General features: G+C 36.1%; 1 pseudogene; it reads left to right on the top strand.

Moving 5' to 3' along the window:
• The first annotated feature begins 4,163 nt into the window (after nt 1–4,163).
• Nucleotides 4,164–4,606, top strand: LOC102839572 (annotated as a pseudogene).
• The last annotated feature ends 16,037 nt before the right edge of the window (nt 4,607–20,643 follow it).

Genomic DNA, 20,643 nt, shown 5'->3' with positions numbered 1-20,643 from the left:
GGCTTGAGGACTAAGGTGCACCTGTACCAAGCCATGGTATTTTCAGTAACCTCATATGCATGCGAATGTACTGTGAGTAAGGAAGACTATAGAAGAATTGATGCTTTGAATTACGGTGTTGGAGGAGAATATTGAAAGTGCCATGGGCTACCAAAAGAACCAATAGATCTGTTTTGGAAGAAGTGCAGCCAGAGTGTACCTTGGAGGCCAAGATTGCCAAACTTCATCTCTCATACTTTGGACATATTGTCAGTAGGGAGTAGTTGCTAGAGAAGGATGTCATGTTGGTAAGGTGGAGGGTCAGAGGAAAAGGGGAAGACCCCCTAGGAGATGGATTGGCCAAGTGGCAGCGTTGATGGACTTAAGCGTGGCAACAATAGTGAGGGTCACTCAGGATCTGGCAGTGTTTTATTTTGCTGTGCATAATGTCGCTATGAATTGGTACATACTCCATGGCCCCTAACAACAACAAAAACAATTTCAATATATTTCATAGAATTTTGTAAACATTTTTTTTTAAGATGGAAGAAACAATACTGTACTTCAACTGGCTTCATCCAGCCAGTGAAAAGTAAGCCAGCAGAGCAGTATATATATTTGTGTAAATGCATGCTTTAGATAATGTTATTTTCATGGGATTATTTAGTTTTAACATATATATGGCTATTAATCAATGGGAAGATTTTCATTAATAATTGAGAATTATTGATGTTGTTGTTAGGTGTCATCAAATTGGTTCCATCTCATAGTGGTCCAGTACAGGTTTACCGAGTAGTGGTTGGTGAGTTTGAACCGCCAACTTTGTGGTTCATAGTCCAGTGTTTATCCTACAGCACCACACCAGGGCTTCTATAAAAAATAAGGTATGAAAAAAATAAATACTTGGAAAAATAAGGACAAAATATATAGAAAAGCAAGTACACTACCACAATGGTATACGTTGACTATAGGAAGAAACTTTCAAACAGTAAGTTTTTCTACACAATATTTGAAAAATGGATTGCCTGAGCTTTGAAGAATAATAATCTAACATATTAAAACTGAATTCAACATTGTATAAATAAATATTTTAACCAAGTGGGATGAAAATTTAATATAATAAAAGAAAAAATCACAACGTGGATTGATTTCTTTAAGGTCATCAAATTGGTAATATATTCCTTTGGAAAGGTTCACCATTAAATGTTTGTTATTCTGGTGTAAAGATGTTTCTTATATTCCATATTCTTCAATAAATAAGAGTGACTCTAATGATAATGATCTGCATTGTACCAGTTTTGTAATATCCACTAAGAGTATGAGGGTTTTTTTTTTTTTTTTTTGGGGGGGGGGTACTATGGAAACCACAGATTAGGAATGAGAATATTTTTGCAAGGATACTGGTTCATGATTTTAACGTTACCCTAGCAGCATCATTGGAGTATACATTTATGATAGTGCTGTTCTAAAGAATGATGATCTCATTTGATCATCTCTGTATGGTGTAAGTAATGTAAACTTGAGGCAATATAACTTGGTAAGCATATTTTATTATCTTGAACTGTTTCACTACTTTTAGGGTAAAACTCTCAATATTTAAAATAAGAACTGTCTTCCCAATTTGTTATTTAAAACAAATAAAATGTGTTCACTAAGATGAGTTTGATCTATGGTTGCTTAGAAGAAATGCTGCTGCATAATGACTCACTTTTTAAAAATTGTTTTACTACAAATACTGATTTAGCAGCCAGGATCTCAGAGCAATTTAATTGAATGACAATCACATATTGAAAATCTTGAGTGTGTACTGTGTGATTAAATTTACTTTCTAAGTTATCTAATGTAGTAATAACAGAAACACCAAAAGTGGATAACTTTAACAAACTGAAATTGAGTTTGTTAGAATTTTGTTGTTGTTGTTAAGTGCCATTGAGTCGGTATCAACTTATATCAGCCTTATGCACAGCAGCACGAAACACTGCCTGATCCTAGGCCAACCTCAGTACTGTTGCCATGCTTGAGTCCACTGATGCTGCCACTTGGCCAATCCATCTCATTGGAGGTCTTCTACTTTTTCTTTGATCTTCATCAGTAAATGTTTTAAGTCCTCTTCACTTTCAACAAGCAAGGTTGTATCATCTGCATATTGCTGATTGTTAACGAGTCTTCCTCCAATCCTAATGCCACATTTTTCTTCATAAAACCCAGCTTCACGGATTATTTGCTCAGCATACAAGTTGAATAAGTATGGTGAAAGAATACAAGCTCGTCGCACACCTTTCTTAATTTTAAAACATTCAGTGTTGCCACGTTCTGTTCACACAACTTCCTCTAGGTCCAGGTACAGATTCCTCATGAGTACAATTAAGTGTTCCAGAATACTCATACTTTGCAATGTTGTCCATAGCTTGCCATGATCCACGCAATCGAAAGCCTTTGCATAGTCCATAAAGCACAGGTAAACATCTTTCTGATATTCTTTGCTTTCAGCCAAGATCCACTGTAAATCAGCCATGATATCCCTCATTGCACGGCCTCTTGTGAATCCAGCTTGAACCTCTGGAAGTTCTCTGTCCATGTATGCTTGCATCCATTTCTGTACTACCTTTAGTAAAACTTTACTAGCGTGAGGTATCAAAGAGATTATCTGATGATTTCTGCATTCTGTTGGCTCACGTGTTTTTGGAATGGTAACAAGTATAGATCTCTTCCAATCAGTTGGCTAGATAGTTGTCTTCCAAATTTCTTGGCAGAGATGAGTGAGTGCCTCTTGTGCTGTCTCACTTTCTTGAAAGATTTCAATTTTTATTCCATCAACTCCTGGTGCTTTGTTCTTTGCCAATTCCTTCAATGCACCTTGGACTTCCTTCTTCAGTATCATTGACTCTTGATCATATGCTACCTCTTGAAAAGGTTGAACATTTCCTTTTGGTATAGTTAGAATTTAGGAGGCCAAACATCCAAATTCAGAATGCTGACTCTAGGGGAAGACTTACTTTCTCTGTTTTGGAGAAAGGTCCTTATCTCCTTTGAATATCTGTATACCTACTGTTCCTTAGAGATTTCAATGTCTCATAATGTCAATCTTCCCTTGCATCTATCAGGTTCTCAGCTGAAGGATCTTGGGCCCAAAGAATGAATTCTGCACCTGGACCTTCTTTCTTGGTTGTATTCAGGTCCACTCTGATAGCTGCTTGTTGGGTTGATCTCATTTATCTTTCCAAAGAGGTTGACTCAAGATAAAACCTAGCCTGAAAGACTGTACCTTGCCTCATTAACATAAATCCCTCAATCCTGACTCATTAACATCACAAATATTAGAATTTATGACACACAGGATAACTACAGTAGATCACAAAATATAGTATAGTCATATAATACTGACAATCATGGCCTAGCCAAGTTGAAACATATTTTAAGGGGACACCATTCAATCTATAATATTTTGTAATCCAGAAATTTAATTATATCAGAACAACTAAAGAGATAGATGAGGAATATCTATATCCTTGTAGAGTATGATCATTTTCTTATATTAAATGCACATCCAATTAAATAATTAAGTAAAACTTGGAAAAATAAAAAAAATCACCTTAGGATATTTTGGGAAATATTATCAATAATAAATCTACTTTATTATTAATTTAAACATACTGCTATGAAACATTTTTATGAAATTCTTAATATATTAGTTATAAAAATAAGTATAATTCAAGAAATTTTCATATAAGCAAGCATATGTGGAGGGCAGGGTCTTTGAATTAAGAGAAAATATGCAATACAAGGATCTTTGGGTAGCAAAGAAACAGAATCAAGAATAATTAAAATTGAAAATGTCTATATCTTCCATTTGAAAACCTTTAAATTTATTACATTTTTTTGATGGATAACATGAACTATTTATTGTTTTATTTCTATTTTATAATAGTCATTCAACCCAAAATATGAAAATGTCAATTTTCTTTACTTCATGGGTAATGTTGAAATATATTTCTATATTTCTTGCTGATACTGATCACTACCTATTGAAAGCATACTTTAATTAGCAGTGTGTACTAGGCAATATCATTATCCCTGTCCTATTTTGTCTAATTTCATTACATGTATCCAACAAACAAAATATCCTCAAAATATTAGAGTATAAAATAGCAGCAGCCAAGGCTTCCGGACGCCCGACTGTCACCATGAAGTTTAACCTCTTCCTGACCTCGAACCATAGCAAGAATCGCAAATGACACTTTAATGCTCTCTTGCACTTGCGCAGGAAGATCTTGTCGTCCCAGCTGTCCAAGAAGCTGCAGCAGAAGGATAATGTGCGCTCCATGTCCATCTGCAAGGACGACGAGGTTTATGTGGTTCGAGGACACTACAAAGGTCAGCAGATTGGCAAGGTAGTCCAGGTATACAGAAAGAAGTATGGCATCTACATCAAGAGGGTGCAGTGAGAGAAGGCTAATGATGCAATTGTCTGTGTGGGCATTCACCCAAGCAAGGTGGTTACCGGGCTCAAATTGGACAAAGCTTGGAACAAAATTCCTGAACGCAAAGCCAAATCTCGACAAGTTGAAAAAGAGACTGGCAGAATGTCTACAGAAGAACTTTAGAGAAAATGCAAGAATTAATATAACCTGTTATGGAACCACAGTTTAACCCTAGATTTCTAGCCTAGTGTGTGTGTTCCTTGGAAAATCTTCCCGATGACTTTGGAATATTTCATTTCCATCTTATTCTGTTATTGATATGTGGCTTGGTAAATCTTCCTTTGTAAATTTGATTATCAATAATGTGAATAAAAATTGGAAATATTTCAAAAAAACAAAACAAAACAAAACACAGCAGCAGCTGCAAAATGAGTTATCCTCTATCTTCTAGCTTGAAAATTAGGTCTTACATTGTGTTTCACCTGAAATGACTAGTTACCCTTTGGAAATACCTACACAGTAAAAAATAATTTATGAAGTGACCTCCTTAATGAAAGCAGAAAACTTGACATAGTTTTCTTTCATTCTAGATGCATGATACTATAGTAAGAGATATGTGGATATTAAGTAATATTCTACAACTGTCCCTACACTGGAATAAATACATAAAGCAGTATACAATTTGATTCAATTAATGTTGTTTCTTTAAAATTTACTCATTCTTATGTACCAGAGGAAAAAAATCCTCACAGATTGATCTTGAAGTACAGAAAATTTATTTCTAATTTATATTTTACCATTTTTGAATTGGTCATGCAGATTTATGTAAAAACACCAACTTTTAGGCAATGTAATGAACTTCCCCAGGTTTTGTTATTCTCAACTCAATGAGGAGGATCATATATTTTAAATTCTTTCATTAGAGTTCACACCAGACATTCGTGCCTGAATTGACAGAATTGCATGACATTATTTTTCATAATATCCATATGTCTCTATCTCACATTGTATCTTGCAGGTTTCATCTCCATTGCTACATAAAAAAAGCTCAGGAGCTCTAACATGTGTTTAGAAAAATGTTAATTCATATATTTATAGGTGAAAAATTTTCCTGAATATTCTATGTATTAAGTAGACCCCCTTACACATTTAAATAGACATTAATTTTCTGGGAAAAACCATAGAGAGCTGTAGGTTCCTTTGGAAATTTTAGGAACCAAACATTAATAAACAACTTAAAATAAGCTGGTTTTAAACATCAAACATTTTCATATATATTGCTTATGATGTCAGAGTAATAGTCTCTCAGGCAGGACATACAAATCTTGAGTATCAGAATGACACCTTTCTCATTTCTAATTTATGTGAGTCCTATAATGTACAAATTGTATAGATTAAATAATATAAGAAAGTTGTTGTTGTTGTTAGGTGCCATTGAGTCAGTACTGACTCATAGAAACCTTATACACAACAGAACAAAACACTGCCAGATCATTGGCCAACCTCACTACTGTTGCTACGCTTGAGTCCATCCATGCTGCCACTTGGCCAATCCATCTCATTGGGGGGTCTACCTCTTTTTTTCTGACCCTCCACCTTACCAAACATGATATCCTTCTCCAGCAATTGGTCCCTCCTGACAATATGTCTGAAGTATGCGAGATGAAGTTTGGACATCTTGGCTTCCAAGGAGCACTTCTTCCAATACAGATCTATTAGTTCTTTTGGCAGACAATGGCATTTTCAATATTCTACTTCAAAACCGTAACTCAAATGCATCAATTCTGCTACGGTCTTTTTTTTTTTACTGTCCAACATTCGCATGCATATGAGGTTATAGAAAATACCATGGCTTGGGTCAGGTGCACCTTAGTCCTCAAGCTGACATCTTTGCTCTTCAACACTTTAAAAAGATCTTGTGCAGCAGATTTGCCTAATGCAATATATCATTTGATTTCTTGACTGATGTTTCTGTGAGTGTTGATAGTTGATCCAAGAAGAAAGAAGTCCTTGACAACTTCAATCTTCTCCCTGTTGATAAGAATGTTGTTTATTGGTCCAGTGGTGAGGATTTTTGTTTTCTTTATATTGAGATGTAATCCACCCTGAAGGCTGTGATCTTTGATCTTCATCAGTAAAGGTTTGAAGTCCTCTTGGCATGCAACAAACAACGTTGCGTCATCTGTATAGCGCAGGTTGTTAGTGAATCTTTCTCCAATACTAATGCCATATTTTCCTTCATGGAACCCACCTTCTCAGATTATATGCGCAGCATACAGGTTAAATAAGTATTGTGAAAGAATACAATGTTGTTGCATACCTTTCTTAATTTTAAACCATTCAGTGTTCACACGTTCTGTTCCAACAACTGCCTCTAGGTCCAGGTACAGGTTCCTCATGAGCACAATTAAGTGTTCCAGAGTACTTATACTTCACAATGTTGTCCATAGCTTGTCATGAGCCACACAATAGAAAGCCTTTGCGTAGTCAATAAAGCACATGTAAACATCTTTCTGATATCCTCTGCTTTCAGCCAAGATCCATTGGACATCAGCAATGATATCCCTTGTTCAGTGGCCTCTTCTGAATCCGACTTGAACCTCTGGAAGTTCTCTGTCAGTGTATGCATGCAGCCGTTTCTGTTTTACATTTAGTAAAACTTTTCTTGCATGGGATATCAAAGTGATTGTCTAACGATTTCTGCATTCCGTTGGGTCACTTCTCTTTGGAATGGGCACAAATATGGATCTCTTACAATCAGTCGGCCAGATAGTTGTCTTCTAAATTTCTGGCAGAGATGAGTAAGTGCTTCCTGTGTCACCTCACTTTCTTGAAAGATTTCAATTTTTATTCCATCAATTCCTGGTGACTTGTTCTTTGCCAATTCCTTTAATGCACCTTGTACTTCTTCTTTCAGTATCATTGACTCTTGATCATATGCTACCTCTTGAAATGGTTGAACATCAACCATTTCCTTTTGGTACAGTAACTCTGTATATTCCTTCCATCTTCTCTTGATGCTTTCTGCATCATTCAATAATTTGCTCAATGAATCTTTCAATAATGAAAGTTGAAGCTTGAATTTTTTCTTCAGTTCCCCCAGCTTGAGAAATGCTGATCGTATTCTTCCTTTTTGGTTTTCTGATTTAAGATCTTTGCATATTTTGTTGTAATATTTGACTTTATCTTCTCGAGCTGATCTTTGAAATTTTCTGTTCAGCTCTTGGAGCTTCTCATTTCTTCAATTTGCGTTAGCATCTCTACACTGGAGAGCAATTTTCAGTGTCTCTTCTGTCATCCATTTTGATCCTTTCATTCTTTCTTGTCTTCTCATTGACTTTTTGCTTTCTTCATGTATGATATTATTGATGTCATTCCACAACTCTTCTGATCTTCTGTCTTTAGTTTTTAATGTATCAAATCTGTTCTTCAGATGATCCCAAAATTCAGGTGGTATATATTCAAGATCATATTTTGGCTATCGTGGACTTGTTTTCATTTTCTTCAGCTTCAGTTTTAATTTACATATGATTAATTGATGGTGTGTTCCACATTCTTCCCTTGGCCTTGTTTTGACTGATGATATGGAGCTTTTCCATAGTCTCTTTCAATAGAGGCACTCAATTTGATTTCTATGTATTCAATCTGCTGAGGTCCATGTGTATAGTCATATCTTATACTGTCTAAAGTAGATATTTGAAATGAACAAATCATTATTTTTCATAATTTTATCATGAATTCTCTAGCATCATTTCAATCACCAAGGCTGTATTTTCTAATTACTGATCCTTACTCTTTGCTCCCAACCTTTGCATTCCAATCACCAGTAATTATCAACACATCCTGACTGCATGTTTGATCAATTTCAGATTGAAGAAGTTGATAGAATTCTTCTATTTCATCCTCACTGGCTTTAGTGATTAGTGTGTAAATTTGAATAATAGTGGTATTAACTGGGCTTCCCTGTAGGCTCATGAATATTATCCTTTCACAGACAGTGTTGTACCTCACAACTGATCTGAATATGTTCTTTTTGACGATGAATGCAAGACCATTCCTCTTTAATTTGTCATTTTTCCGGCATAATACACAACGTGGTCATCAGATTCAAAATGGCCAATACCAGTCATTTCAGCTAACTAATGCCTAAGATATAGATGTTTATGAGTTCCATTTCACTTTTGACAACTTCCAATTTTGCCAGATTCATACTTCATATGTTCCAACTTTCGATTTTCAGTGGATGTTATAGCTGTTTCTCTTTATTTTGAGTTGTGCCCCATCAGGAAATGAAGGTCCCGTGGGCTTTTCTCTCACAGGTTTTACTCCATTCCCATCATCATGGTCAACTCTACTTTGAGGAGGCAGCTCTTCCCCAGTCGCATTTTGAGTGCCTTCCACCCTTAAGGGCTCATTTTATGGCACTATATCTGTCAGTGTTTCTATGCTATTCATAAGGTTTTCAGTGACTAAATATTCAAAAGTAGTTTATCACTCTTTCTTCCTAGTTTGTCTTCGTCTGGAAGCTCATCTGAAACCTGCCCACCATGGGTGACCATGCTGGTATTTAAAATACCAGTGGCATAGCTTTCAGAATCATTGCAACTCACAAGCCACCACACTACTACAAACTGGCAGATGAGTGGTGGGTGGTTATTGTTGTTATTGTTAGGTGCCATCGAGTTGGCAACGACTCATAGCAAACTTATGCACAGCAGACGGAAACAATGTCCAATCCTGGACCAAACTCACTGCTGTTGTCACACTTGAGTCCATCGATGCTGCCACCTGGCCAATACATCTTGTTGGGGGTCTTCCTCTTTTTCTCTGACCCTCCATCTTAACAAACATGATGTCCTTCTCCAGTGACTGCTCCCTCCTGACAATATGCTCAAAGTATGAGAGACAAAGTTTGGCCATCTTGGCCTCTAAGGAGCACTCTGGCTGCACTTCTTCCAAAACAGAGCTATTGGTTCTTTTGGCAGTCCATGGCACTTTCAGCATTCTCCTCCAACACCACAATTCAAAGGCATCAATTCTTCTACGGTCTTCCTTATTCACGATCCAGCTTTCACATGCATATGAGGTTATTGAAAATACCATGGCTTGGGTCTGGTGCACCTTAGTCCTCAAGCTGTAATCTTTGCTCTTCAATACTTTAAAATGTTCTTGTGCAGCAGATTTGCCTAATGCAATATGTCTTTTGATTTCTTGACTGCTGCTTCCATGAGTGTTGATAGTTTATCCAAGAAGAATGAAGTCCTTGACAACTTCAATCTTTTCTCCATTGATAAGAATGTTGTTTATTGGTCCAGTGGTGAGGATTTTTGTTTTCTTTACATTGAGATGTAATCCATACTGAAGGCTGTGCTCTTTGATTTTCATCAGTAAATGTTTTAAGTCCTCTTCACTTTCAGCAAGCAAGCTTGTCTCATCTGCATATCACAGGTTGTTAATGAGTCTTCCTCCAATCCTGATCCCATGTTTTATTCATAGAACCCAGCTTCTCAAATTATATGCTCAGCACACAGATTGAATAAGTATGATGAAAGAATACAACCCTGTTGGTTTTCTAGCATAAAGTGCTTGAAAATTTCTTTACAATACTTAATTTTGTCTTCTTAAGCTGCCTTTTGGAATTTTCTGTTTGGCTCTTTTACTTCCTCATTTCTTTCTTCACTTTTTTTCCTCCCTTTTTTACAAGTTTTATTTCTTCATCTTACTAGTATTCCAAATTAACCATTAACCAAAACTCAGATTCCCTTATGAAGTGTCTTTCCCAATCCTTCCTTATCCTTGCAACCACTAATTAAAGTTTGGATCTCTACACATTTGGCTATTATAAGTAGGAACATGCATTCCAAGATGTGTCTATTGAATGATCCCTCAAAGAATGAGGATTTCTGAAGCCTATTCTGAGAGATTTGTACAAGGTCATGATGTTTAAGAGCTATCAGAACCAGGTCTTGCTGAAATTTTTCATTTCTATGCATGATGTGATTTCACTATTGGAACATGAGGAAATATCATGGATTACAGAGAGAGACGAGACTAAAGACCCATGGCCAGATAAAGAGACACATGGGAAGATTAAGGAGTTGTATACAAAAAAGTAAATTAATGAAGTATTTTCTCATTGTGACATGGCAATAAAATGTACAAGAAACATTTGTAGGTAATGCGACAATATTTTCTGCCACCATACACAACTTAATCTCCATCTAAAAACACAAAACAGATGAATATGCAACCAGTGTTTATATTGTGGGAAATATTTTAAATAAATGTCACTCTGTTCTGGTTCAACGTCACAGAATCCACACTTGGAAGATACCCTATAATTGAAATTAATGTACTAAATCCTTCATTCTGAAAGCACATCTCAACCAGCATGAGAGAATACACAGAGGTGAGAGACCCTAAAAAATATAAAGACTTTGGGAAAATCTTCAGCCAGATGGTACATCTGAGTCAGCCATGAAGGCAATGAATGTGGAAAGGCCTTTAGAAATTCCTCAGCCCTGAAAAACTACCAGGTAATTCATACTGGAGAAAAACCCTTTGAGTGTAAAGAATGTGGCTGAGCCTTCTCTCAAAACGCATAGCTTACAACACATAAGATAATTCATTCTTGAGAAAAACCCTATGAATGTAATAAGTTTAAAATTTCCTTTGTATACCTCTCTTCCTTTACAGAACAACAGAGAATTCACACTGGAGAATAAACATATCAATGTAAAGTCTGTGGAAAGATCTTGGTCCAGAGCATGCAACTTAGTCTACACAAGAGAATCCCTACTGGCGAGAAACCCTATGCATGTAAGAACTGTGGGAAAATCTTCATCTGTAGATTCCATTACAATTCTATGCACAGTTGTTACAAGTTGGGCTGCTTACCTCAAGGTCATCAGTTCCAAACTACCATGGGAGAAAGATGAAGCTTTCTGCTCCAGTAGATATTTACAGACTTGGAAACCCTATGCAGGGTCCCTTTGAGTCAGAACCAACTCCACAGCATACAACTACCACCACTATACTAGAAAGCAAGTTTCAGAGTCTCTTTTGAATCCATTTTTGTCTTTTCTTTATTTGTAGTCTTCTCAATGACCCTTAAAGTCATCCCACAACATTTCTGGTCTTTGAACATTAGGGTCTAATGTATCAAATCAATTTTTGAGATAGTCATTGTATTCATGTGGGATTTGTTCAAGGTCATAATTTTAGTCTCATGAACTTTTTGTTTTCTTCAGCTTGAGACTGAAGAAAATAAGTAATTGATCGTCTGTTCCACAGTTGACCTTTGGCCTACATTTGGCTAATGATATTGAATTTTTCCACCATCTCTATCCCAGATGTAGAAATCTTGTATATTTCATCTTGTGAGGTCCATGTGTATAAAATTGCCTCGTATGTTGTTTTAAAAAGTGTGTTTTCAATGAACAAGTCATTGGTCTTGCAAAATTCTGTCATGCAATCTCCAGCATCATTTCTATCACCAAGGTTATATTTTCCAACTACTCACCCTTCCTCTTTGTTTCCAACTTTCACATTCCAATCACCAGTAATTATCATTGCATACTGATTGTATGTTTGATCAATTTCAGAATGAAGAAGTTGGAAAAATATATCAATTCCATCATCACTGACTTTATTGGTTAGTGTGGAAATTTGAATAATAATGGTATTAACTGACCTTCCTTATTGGCATATGGATATTATTCTATCATAGACAGCATTGTATATCAAGATAGCTCTTAAAGTCATCTTTTTTATGATGAATTACATGCCAATCCTCTTGAATTTGTCATTCTAGGCATAGTAAATCTACGTCTGTAAGATTCAAAATGGCCAAAATATCAAACTTTGTGTGTCATATTTAATTTTGACAACTTCCAATTTCGCTAGATTCTTACTTTATACAACCCATGATGTGATTATTAATGTGTTTGCAGTAACATGCAACCCACCACTATACAACATGTTGACAAATGACTGATGGACTATGTGGATAGAATTTATTAATAAAGAAGTATACTTTAGGGAGTCAATTTCAGAGTTTTTTTCTTGATTAAAGTCTATCATTACAAACAACTGACATACCACTATGTGAAAATAATAATTTTTAAATATTTGTTTTGCTCATTTATTTAATTTTAATTTATTATTAAAGTATTTTAAATAATAAAATATATTGTAGAATTTAATGGCAATTTGCTTCCTACTTTAATTTCTCTGTTAAAATACCACCATTTGCCATCTCGTCAATTACAATTCCTTGGTGACACTATGTGTATTCAAGTTGAACTGCACTCCATATGGCTTAAATTTCTAATACCTGATATTTTGCTTGTAGAATACCAGTCCTTTCTTTGAACATGCTGCTGGCATGTACCAAATACCCAACTTTTCAATTAGCAGATTAATATACAAATAATTGTACCTTGAAGGAACTCTGGGCCAAATAACTGTTGTTGTTAAGTGCTGTACAGTCAGTTCCGTCCCATAGCCACCCTATATAGGGTTTCTAAGGAGAAGCTGGTGAGCTTGAACTGAGGTGTGATTACAACCTGGATTGCATTATCAAAATACAAAGTTTTTCATTAACTAATACCTAATACTGTCACTTGTTTGTCAGTTTTTTGTATTTTGGTGACGTGTACTACTGTGATACTAGAAACTATGACATAGGTAGTTTGAATATGAGGAGGGTGAACCAAGGGGGCCTACATTCGACAGAGCAATCTTATTAAGTCACACTAGGAAGAAGGAGAGACAGACCCCATCAAAATGGATTACCACTGAAAACCTAACAAATCACAGTAGAAATTTATCAGGTAGATTGCTGGCAGATGAGCCTCACAGATTGGAAAGAATTCAAAATATAAATGGGGAAGAGTTGTCTCCTCAAACTGTAGTTGACCTTAATGACAAAGAATGAACAAAGATTTGGGGACCTTTATTTGCTAGTGGGTATGACTCAAAAATAAAAGAAACATGAGCAAACGTTCATTAATAACCAGAAAATGGAATGCACTGACTTCGAATCTAAGAAAATTGACTCATCAAAACTAAAGGTAATGCAGGATGATCAATATCCTTGGCTTTCCTTTTATTGCTGCTGCTGCTGCTGCTGTTGTTGTTGTTTGTCTGTTGTTGTTGTTGTTATGTGCCGTGGAGTCGGTTCCAACTCATAGCGACCCTGTACAGGGTTTCTGAGGCTATAAATCTTTACGGGAGCAGAAGGCCTCATCTTTTTCCCACGCAACAGCTGGTAGTTCCGAACTGCTGACCATGAGATTAGCAGTCCAATTCGTAACCAGTACGCTACCAGAGATTCTTTTGATTGCCGTTAGGTGCCATCAAGTCAATAGTGACTCATAGCAATCCTTTGCACAATAAAATAAACCCTGCCCAGTTCTGCATCAAAGGAGCTCTGGTAGCGTAGTGGTTACGAATTGGGCTGCAAGCCGTAAAGTCAACAGTTCAAAACTACCAGCTGTTCCTAACGCCAGAGAAAGATGAGACTTTCTGCTCCTGTAAAGATTTACAGCCCCGGAAACCGTGTACAGGGTCGCTATGAGTTGGAACCGACTCCTCCACGGCACATCACAACAACAACAACAGTTCTGCATCAAACTCACTTTCATTGTTGGGTTTGAGCCCATTGCTGCTGACATTGTGCCAATTATCTCATTGGGGATCTTCTTTTTCTATGACCCTCAATTTTATTATGCATGATATACTTTTCTAGCAACTGGTCCCTCATGAAGATATGCCCAATGTATAAGAAGTGAAGTTTGGCCATCCTAGCTTCCAAGGAGCAATTTGAGTGTATTTCCAACACACATTGGCTTATTCTTTGAGTAGATCATAGCAGTTTTAATATTTGCCTCTAACACCATAACTCAAATGTATCAATTCTTCTAAGGTCTCCCTTACTCACTATTGGAATTTCACACACATATGAGGTTATTGACAATGCCATGGCTTGGCTCAGGCATACCTTAATCCTAAAACTGACATCTTCACTCCTTAACACTTTAAAGAGGTCTTGTGCAACAAATTTGTCCAATGCAATACATCTTTGATTTTTTGACTACTGATTCCATGAGTGTTGATGGTTTATTCAAGCAAAATGAAGTCTTTGACAACTTCAATCTTTGTTCGTTTTCATCATGATGTTATTTTTTGATTAAGTGGCATGGATTTCTAATTTCCTTTGTGTTGAGGTGTAACCCATACCAAATGCTGTGGTCTTTTATCTTCTTCAGTAAGTATTTTAAGTCCTCTTCACTTTTAGCAAGCAAGGTTTTATCATCTGTGTATCACAGGTTATTAAAGTGTTCCTCCAATCCTGATTCCACGTTTTTCTTCATATAATCCAGCTTCTTCAATTATTTACTCAGCATACAGAATGAATAAGTATGGTAAAAGAATAAAACCTTGGCACATAACTTTCCTAATTTAAAATAATCCAGTCTTCCATTGTTCTATTTGAACAATTGCCTCTTGGCCTAAGTACAGATTCCTCATCAGCACAATTAACTGTTCCAGAATATTAATTATCTGCCATGTTGTCCATACCTTCTCATGATCCACACAATCAAAAGCCTTTGTGTAGTCAATAAATCACAGGTAAACATAATTCTGCTATTCTCTGCTTTCAGCCAAGATCCACCTGATGTTAGCACTCATATCCTTTTGTCCATGTCCTCTGAATCTGGCTTGAAGCTCTGGAAGTTCTCTGTCAATTTATGGTTGCAACAATTTTTGAATTATATTTAGCAAAATTTTACTTGCATGCTATATTAATGATATTGTCTGGTAATGTTCACTTTTTGTTGGGTCATACTCTGTGGAATGGGCACAAATGTGGATCTCTTCCAGTCAGTCAGTCAGAAAGCTGTCTTCCAAATATCTTGGCATAGATGAGTGAGTGCCTCCAGTGCTGGATTAGTTTGTTGAAAGATCTGAATTTGTATTTCATAAATTCCAGGTGTCTTGTTCTTAGCCAATATCTACAATGCACCCTTGACTTCTTTCTTCAGTATCATCAGCTCTTTTGAAATAGTTGAATATCCATCATTACTTTTTGGTACAATGACTGTGTATTCCTTCCATCTTGTTTTGATGCTTTCTTCATCATTCAATATTTTGCCTGTTTTCTTGTTAAGTGCTATCAATTAGGTTCTGACTCATATTAACACTGTATAGGGAGTCCAAGGAGCAGCTGGTGAGCTTCAAACACTGACTTTGAGGTTCAAACAAACCTTGAATTCCAGCGAATTAATCCACAGCACCACACTAGAATTCCATTTTGCCTATGTTGTTGTTGTCGGTAGGTTCCATCGAGTCGGTACTGACTCATAGCAACCTTAAGCACAGCAGAATGAAACACTGCCTGATCCTGGGCCAACCTCACTACTGTTGCCACACTTGAGCCCATTGATGCTGCCACTTGGCCAATCCATCTCGCTGGGGGTCTTCATCTTTTTTTCTGATCCTCCACCTTACCAAACATGATATCCTTCTTCAGTGACTGATCTCTCCTGGCAATATTTTCAAAGTATGAGAGAAAAAGTTTGGCCATCCTGGCCTCTAAGGATCACTCTGGCTGCACTTCTTCCAACACGGATCTGTTGGTTCTTTTGGCAGCCCATGACACTTTCAATATTCTCCTCCAACACCATAACTCAAATGCATCAATTCTTCTAAGGTCTTCCTTATCCACTGTCCAGCTTTCACATGCATATGAGGTTACTGAAAATACCATGGCTTGCGTTAGGTGCACCTTAGTCTTCAAACTGACATCTTTGCTCTTCAATACTTTAAAAAGGTCTTATGCAGCAGATTTGACTAATACAATACGTCATTTGATTTCTTGACTGCTGCTTCCATGAATGTTGATAGTTGATCCAAGAAGAATTAGGTCCTTGAACAATAGCATCCTTCAATATTGAATGTTGAGGCTTGAATTGCTGAGCACATTTTTCTCTTTTTGGTTTTCTAACTCCAGGTCTTTGCACATAATGTTATAATATTTGACTTTGCCTTCTCAAGGTGTCTTTTGAAATTTTCTATTCAGCTCCTTTACTTCTTCATTTCTTCCATTTGCTTTAGCATTTCTACATTGGAGAACCAGCTTCATAGTCTCTTTGGACATTCGTTTTGGTCTGTTATGTCCTTCTTTTGTTCTTAATGACCTTTTGCTTTCTTTATGTATGATGTTCTTGATGTCATCCTAAAACTCTTCTCATGTTCAGTCTTTAGTGTCTGATGCATCAATATATTCTTCAGATGATCTCTAAATTCAGGGGAGATATATTGAAGGTCATATTTTGGATCTTGTGAACTTGTATTAATTTTCTTCAGCTTCAGTCTGAACTTGCATATGAACAATTTATGATCTGTTCCATAGTCTTACCCTGGTCTTGTTTTGGATTATGATATGGAGCTTTCCCATAAACATAGTTATTTTTATTATACCATCTTGTGAGGTCCTTGTGAATAGTCACCTTTATGTGATTTAAAAAAATTATTTGCAATGAAGAAGTAATTGATCTTGCAAAATGCTCTCATGCATTCCCCAGCATCTTTTCTATCACGTTTCAACATTCAATATCCTGGTGCTATATGTCAGTGTTCTGCTGCTATTCATAAGGTTTTTAGTGTCTCAATATTAGGAAGTAGTCTGTCTCTCAGTCTGTCCTATTCTGGAAGCTCAGCTGAAACTGTCCACTATGATTGATCCTAATATTTAAAATATCAGTGGCATAGCTTCTAGAATCACTGTAACACACAAGCCACCACAGTGATATGAGTGGTGTGGACATTACTTAGTTGAAATAATTAGTATTGTTTGCTTTGAGTCAGAAAAGCATATCATTTACTTTTCCAGAAATGCCAAATGGAAGAGAAATAGTGTCACATTTATTGTCAAAAAGAGCATTTCAAGATCTATGTTGAAGCACAACAATGTAATAGGATAATATCCATATGCTTACAAGAAAGACTAGTTAATACCACTATTATTCTAATTTACACTCTAGTCATTAAAGTCAATAATGACAAATTTAAGAATTCTACCAACTTCTTAACTCTGAAATGGATCAAACATGCAGTCAACGTGTTTTGATTACTTTTGGTGATTGTATTGCAAAAATTGGAAACAAAGAAGATTAGTAGTTTGAAAGTATGGTATCAGTGTTATAAATTATGCTGGAGATCACATGATAGAATTTTTCAAGAAAAAGAATTTTCACAGCAAATATATATATATTTTTAAACAACATTAACAATTACTATACCTGAGGACCAAGTTCTGGTGTGGCGTTGTGGATTAATGCACCAGACTGCAAAACCGTTTGAACTGCAAGGTTGGTGGTTCAAACTCACCAGCTGCTCCTCGGAAACCCTATACAGGTCTTTATGAGTCAGAACTGACTTGATGGCACTTCACAGCAACAATATCTGAAGACATCAACAGATTGAAAACACATGAATCTAATTCATTACATTGTGGTAAGAGAAAAATGCAGAATCTAAATGTCATCATCCAAAACATGGCCAGGGTAAAACTATGGAATAAACTATCAATTAGGTTTGATGTTAGGTGCAGTAGAATCAGCACAGACTGATAACCTTATGCAAAATATTATTAAACACTGCTCAGTCATGTTTCAATCTCACAATAGTTGCTATACTAGAGCCCATTGCTGTTGCCACTCTGCCAATCCATGTCATTGAGCGTCTTCCCCATTTTCATAGACCCCCAGCTTTACCAAGCATGATGTCCTTTCCCAAGGACTGGCCCTTTCTGATAATATCTGGCCATTCTGGTTTCTAAGGAGTATTCTGGCTGTACTTCTTCCAACACAAATTTGTTTATTCTTCTGGCAGTCCATGGTACTTTTAATGTTCTCCTTCAACACCATAACTCAAATTCATTAAATTTCCTATGGTCTTCCTTATTCATTATCCAACACACACACATATTAGGCTAATGAAAATACCATAGTATGGTAATTTGCACCTTATTACTCAAAATATCATCTTTGTTCTTCAACACTTTATATAAGTCTTATGCAGCATATTTGCCTAATGCAATAGGTCATTTGATTTCTTGACTGCCACTTCCATGAATGTTGGTTAATCTGTGAAATGAAGTCTTTGCTCTATTTATCTTTATGTTGTTATTGATCCAGTGGCGCAACCCATACTGAAGGCTATTATCTTTGTTCTTCATAAGTAAGTATTTTAAGTCCTCTTCATTTTCAGAAAGCAAGGTTTTATCATCTTCATTTCACAGGTTGTTAATGAGTCTTCTTACAATGCTGATGCCACTTTCTTTTTATATTATCTAGCTTCGATAGTTATTTACTGAACATTCAGATTGAATAAGTATGGCGAAAGAAAACAACTCTGGTGTACAACTTTCTTGATTTTAAATCATTCAGTGTCCCTTTGTTCTGTTTGAATAACTGCCTCTTGACTCATGTGTAGGTTCCTCATAAACACAATTGTTTCAGAATAATCATTCTCCACAATGTTGTCCATAGCTTGTCATAATCTGCATAATCATGCATAGTCAACAAATTAGAAGTAAATTTATTTTTGGTATTGTCTGCTTTCATCCAAGATCAATCTGACATCCCTTGTTCTGCATCCCTGTCTGAATCCATCCTGAACCTCTGTCACTTCTCTGTTAATGTATTGCTGCAGAGATTTATAAATTATCTTAAGCAAAATTTCACTTGCATGTGATATTAATGATATTGTCCCATGATTTTCACATTCCGTCACATTGATTCTCTTTTGAATGGGCACAAATATGGATCTCTTCCACGCAGTTAAACTGCCTTCCAAATTTCTTGGCATACATGAGTGAGTGACTCATTATCAATGCATCAATTTGTTGAAAGATTTCCATTTGTATTCCATCAATTCTAGGAATCTTATTCTTTGCCAATGCGTTCAGTTCTCCGTGAACTTTTTTCTTCAGTATCATTTGCTCTTGATCATATGCTACCTCTTGAAATGGTTGAACACTAACTATTTCTTTCTGGTACAGTGACGTTATGTATGTCTTACATCTTCTGATGCTGTCTGCATGATTTGGAATTTTGTCCATACAATCCTTAAATAATACAAGTAGAAACTTGAATTTTCTCATTAGTTCTTTCAGTTTAAGAAATGCTGAGCATATTCTTCCTTAAAAAAAAAAAACAAAAAAAAAAAAACAACATCAGGTCTTTGCATATTTTATTACAATATTTGACGTTGTCTTCTTCATCTGTACTTTGAAAATTTCAGCTCAGAACTTTTACCTCTTCATTTCTTTCATTTCCTTTATCATATTTATACCAGAGAACAAATTTCAGAGTCTCTGCCTACATACATTTTGGTCTGTTCCTTCGTTCTTTCATTCTTAATAAACTCTTGCTTCCTTTCTGTATGATTTTCTTGGTGTCCCAAAACTATTCTGGTATTCAGTCATTATTGACTAATTCATCAAATATGTTCTTGAGATAATCTCTAAATTAAGGTTGAATGTGTTTAATGTCATATTTTGCCTCTCATGCATTCATTTTAACTTTCTTCAACTTTACCTTGAACTTGAGTATGAGAAATTGATGGACTATTCAGCAGTCTTCCCCTGGTCTTCTTTAGGCTGATGATTTAAAGTTTTTTTCACCATCTCTTTTCACAAATGTAGTCAATTTGATTTCTGCAAGGTACATGTGTATAGTTGTCTTTATGTTTTAAAAAAAATTGTGAAGTGACAGGCTTATAATTTTTCAAGATGGAGTTTATTTTAAGAGTATGCGGGTGAAGATAGAGTCCCCACTGAATAATTTTCATCTTTTCTTGGTGGGTGTGGTGAAAAGAGATGGAGATAAGATTCTTATGATTCAATAGTGAGTAATTGTTAACATGACTAATTGCAACTGTTGCAATTGTAAAGCTAGAAGTTTTGTAACAAAAAATAGGGAAGTAGTTAATCTTACAGTCCAGAAACAGAGGACCCTAAGGCCATCAAGGGAAAAGAGCACAAACAGAATGTGGGACCCTATCCAGAGAAGCAGTGACACCAGAGATGGTGGCAGACATGGTAGGGGTGAGGACATGGAGATTGGGAGCAGTTGAGAACTCTAGATTCATGAAAAGAGAGGGACTGAGAGCTGGTGGCCAGGAGGTAGGATTGCAGGATATGCTCTTTGGTGGCTTAAATTATTATACATGC

The sequence above is a fragment of the Chrysochloris asiatica genome, unplaced genomic scaffold, assembly GCF_000296735.1.
Source record: "Chrysochloris asiatica unplaced genomic scaffold, ChrAsi1.0 scaffold00068, whole genome shotgun sequence".
NCBI lineage: Eukaryota > Metazoa > Chordata > Mammalia > Afrosoricida > Chrysochloridae > Chrysochloris > Chrysochloris asiatica.
Note: the sequence above shows the minus strand (reverse complement) of the source record. Positions and strands in the feature narration are given on the sequence as shown.